Raw genomic sequence first — 4464 nt, forward strand, 5'->3', positions numbered from 1 at the left:
TCTTGCGAATGGTTCAGACGTCGCTTATTCTCTAAACACCCCTCCTTGTCCTGTTCACGGCGCGGCCACGCGTGTTTTGGAGGTGCTATTGCTATTCGCTCTGTTGAGGTCCCCCACAATAATGTCCCTCGGGGTGATGCGAGGCCACGTTGATCTCCAAAACGTTCTCTCGCCCGGTCACTCGGGCGCTGCGGGCGGGCCGCCGTCTCCACACAGCGGCGTGGCGGGTTGGCCTACCCAGCGCGCAGCAGGCGCCATCAGCGTCTCCTCGTGAAACGCTCATTGTGGGGACAGCTTTCTTAGACGTGGTTTTTACATTTATCGTGCTCAAGTGCGTTGTGTGGCTAAACCCGGTAAAACTTTTTTCTTGATTGTCGAGGTTAATTTCATAAATTTCAAGGACGGTTGGATAACTTTAATAGCGGCTTTTTACCGTGAAAGGAAAAACATGTAGGAGCTTGCCATTGGTTCTCTTTATTGTTTCTTTATCGAGAGTTAAAGCCGATGACACCTTCCTTTACTAAGGTATGGTTATGTTTAGTCTAAATGTAAGGTGTCATCTGCTAAAAATAGGAGGGGTAGCATGGTCTTGGAACAAGGGTCACTTCACGTAACTCGATGAATAATGAGTGCATTTCTAAAGTCTTCTCGGGTTCGAGTAAAAGTTTATTTCAAATACATTGATATTTCATTGCATTTTCTGATCTGCTTTTGTAGAACAGAAAGTCAGAGAACACCAATACTACATTTTAAAAAATACAAAGAAATTCCCGCGCGGTATCCCCAGAGCGGGGTCAACCCCGCTTTAGCCCAGTGGTGTTGTTGTCGGCCAGCCACGCGTGGCAGTCGAAGTTGAACTCGCACCGCTGTGCCTCCTCGTTGAACCTGCGGCCCAGCATCCACAGGAAGCACCGCTCCTCCCTGCCGCGGTCGCAGTCGCAGGCCTCCGCCTCGGCCGCGCCGCGGACGAGCCGGTACCGCAGGCCGCTGGTGTCGCACCGCGAGCAGAAGTCCTCGCTACCGGCCGCAGCCGCGGCGGCGACCACCGCCACTACTGCGACAAGGAGAAGGGATTTCGCAACGGTGTCGTAGAACTATGTTGTATTAATTACTGAGCGCGTTTAGTCATCGCTACAAAAGTTATTGCGCCGTCCAATATAGTCACACACTGGAAAAATGACCTGCGGTGAGTCACACCACTTTAGGCCGCCACATTGTGATGGATACAAATCATGAGAACCCTTCTAGTAGCCATTCTGACGGGTACGTTTACTTGCGTCAGCGGTGACGGCGGACGTTTAATCTCCAATCGAGCGCGTCACAACTGATTGGAGATTAAACGTCCGCCGTCACCGCTGACGCAAGTAAACGTACCCGTCAGAATGGCCACTAGAAGGGTTCTCATGGCGGTGACGAAGAACCTTCACTGACTGGACGCCCGTGTCTCACTGGCCGCTATTCGCGCCAAGCGCGATGCGCTGGCGCTCTGGTCCTTATCGGCGAGGGGCCTGTGACAGTTGGCCGCCGCCTCGGCGGTGTACACGTGAGCTGCCCGCACTTGTCTTGCTCGCCCGCACAGAAGGGTGGTTGCGCGGGCTCCCTTGGCGTCCGGGGGCGTGGTGTGGTCTTGTGGAACACTTTTTTCCATGCGGGCTACCGCGCCCTAGCGGCTGGTACTAGAAGCTGGTGACGGGAGCCAATGGGAGGCTGCCTACTCTCCCGGGACCATTACAAATGGCTCGCCGCACACTATGGGCTTGCAGACTTGCTTAAGGTGTAACTGTTTTCGTCTTTCGTATGGTGTAGTTGGCGAGGGGGCCTCAACTCCGGCAATCTGGTGTACACCCACCCCGGCAATCTACGATAAACTTCGGCAATCTCTAGGTAATCGGCTGCAAAAGCCATGCTTTTTGCCTACATTCAGGGAGACATTAGTGCGTTTTGCCTAGTTACAGGCGGTTTATGCCCTTAAAGCTAAACATTCGTAAAGCAATCTATGGCAATCTTGGCAATCTGGTGAACATCCTACAAGAGAGTAGAGGCCCCCTCGGTAGTCGGTGTAGCTTTTCAACTTTTCAAGTCTTTCATATGATGAAATATTTCAACCGGCCTGTCTTTCATCTAGTATCTCAATGCTGTAGTCTTTTACGATGCCTTCCTGCGAGAAAGGATTTTCCGAGTGACCGCTGTTGAAAAAGGCTTGGCCGAGCGACCCTTGGCCCGTATCAAAAAGGTCGACGGTTAACGATGGAGATTTCAGAGGTTGCACTCTCTAAAAATCGTTTTGACCTCGAAGCGACCCTGTGCAAAATCTAGCCACCACCAAAGACAACGCTTTCCCGACTTAGATCGCATTTCAAGTTGGGAACTAAGAGCGGCCGCTAGAGGGACCCCATGTTGACCCAGTGCTACGTGCTACTGGTGCGCCTAGGAGCGACAGGGCACTGGTCAGGTGAGACCCTATGGCCCACCAGCAGTAGGGCAGTCAAATTCCTGCTCTTTAGCTTTAAAGTTCATTTTCATAGCTTCCACTAACTTTTTCTTTAACTCTTCATTTTCCCTCAGTACAACTTCCATTTTATTAAGAATAGGGAAATATGCATCTATGGAATGAGATCCAATAGCTGATATCATCTTTCGCTTTGTCCTTTCACATCGACTGTGCTGTGACCAATCTCTTCTCTTCAGAAAAGGAGGAAGGCTGGTGACTATGCCTTCTCCTTTTGTCGAAAATTTTCATTTTTACTATTAGAATCAGAAGAATCAGAATCTATACGCTTGGAAGAGTGGCGAGTTCTCTTAGAGAGAGGTGAATCATCATGACTTGAATCAAATGAATCATCAATTGCTAAAAAATGGTCAGCAGAGCCTGAGGTCATTGAGAATTAAGGGGTCAGTTCAAAGAATACCAGTTAAAAGTGAAAGAAAAAGTTGCTACAATAACTATTATTTCAGTAGACCTTACCTGCTGAATGGTTTCCAGGAGAATTTGGGGAACTGGAATCATTAAGAGATAATACATCATCTCTATCACTAGGGGATCGGCTAGTATGGTCCTCAGTTGCATTAGATACTAAAAGAATAAAATAAATTATTAGAGAGAACCAAAAACACTACACTAAAGTGACATCAGAACGGTCCCATTTCAACTCACTTGGTGAAGGATTAGAACAATTCTCATTTGTAGATTTAAAACTTTTCAGGGTTGGACGATGAGCTCTCTTTCTGGTAACTGGACTCTCACCACCAGTGATGTCACAAGATTTAACGCCATCACTCGAACATTCACCTTTGTCACTACACCCTGCATGAAATTTGAGAAATAAGATTAATAAGTTCAATTATCTATGATAATTTAGTACAAAACTCAACATTCCGACACCTTGGAATAAAAGGCACGCAGTTCAACCGCTGGATCCGAGATCCACGCAGTTCTTCGCTACAGGGATAGGAACTCCGTGGATCTCGGATCAAGCGGCTGAACTGCGTGGATCTCGGATCCAGCGGTTGAACTGCGTGCCTTTTATTCCAAGGTGTCGATTTAACCTACCACTTAATGTATAATTTTTTCCATGGTTACTTTTTGGTGAAAAGAATTTTGTGAGGGGACTTCTTGCAATGCTTTTTGAAACTACGAGATGGGTCAGCTCAATATGTCTATAGAAATTTGCAGTGTTCCAGCTTGTTTTTTTCTTAAAAAGAGCTGAGGCGTGACGACAGTCAGTTACTGGACACTGTACTTTTGATGCAAATTCATTGTTTCCGTTTACATGAACATTAACAGAAACATAGTCTGTTGTGGGCGAATCCAATATGTGAGATGCATTTGAACAAAGCCACTTGTTGATTGTATTGAGGAGAGATTCTTGGACCTTGACTATATCATTATTCATGGAAGTATTTGCAGATGGTGACAATACATTATAGGTTGAAGGTTTTTCCTGTGATTCTTTGGAGATTGTCACCTTTTTTGGCAAGTTTTTCCCACAGTTCAGGCACAGCAACTCAGCAGTGTTGGATACATTTAATTTTGAAGCAAATTCAGAGCACGCAAGCATTATGTACTCAAAGCCGCCCAACTCAACAAAGGCTTCAGGTGCACAGGAAAATATACCCTAATGATACTCCATTTCTTTAGTCAATACTTTTTCATCATTTGCATGTTTTTTAGCCAGAACTTTATACAGCACTTTTTGTATGAAATGCTCAATTTTTTTAATGTCTGCATCTTTCAATTTTACAAGTGCATGGATGGTATCATACCCCATGACTTGGAACACTATTTTTATAGTAGAATCCACTTTTAAATTAAAAGGCTTTTCCTCAAGTTTAGTTCAGAATCACGGAAAAAAATATGTAAGTTCGTTTGCTGATATCGTGACAAGCAACTTTTAAGCTACCGGAGCTAATAATTGACTCCTGTGTGCAAGAATTAGCTAGGGCAGCTAATGCTTATCTGGATTA

The 4464-nt window shown here is 46.0% G+C and overlaps 1 long non-coding RNA gene across 1 annotated transcript; it reads right to left on the minus strand.

Moving 5' to 3' along the window:
- Window positions 1–454: 454 nt before the first annotated feature.
- Window positions 455–3330, minus strand: LOC127750971 (uncharacterized). Its single transcript, XR_008011918.1, has 4 exons — window positions 3155–3330; window positions 2966–3073; window positions 1375–2869; window positions 455–1054 (listed from the first exon to the last, which is right to left on the minus strand). It is a non-coding gene; the product is annotated as an uncharacterized LOC127750971 (long non-coding RNA).
- Between the last annotated feature and the right edge of the window lie 1134 nt (window positions 3331–4464).

This window comes from Frankliniella occidentalis, unplaced genomic scaffold (genome assembly GCF_000697945.3).
Source record: "Frankliniella occidentalis isolate FOCC.00 unplaced genomic scaffold, Focc_3.1 Scaffold299, whole genome shotgun sequence".
NCBI classification, from domain to species: domain Eukaryota; kingdom Metazoa; phylum Arthropoda; class Insecta; order Thysanoptera; family Thripidae; genus Frankliniella; species Frankliniella occidentalis.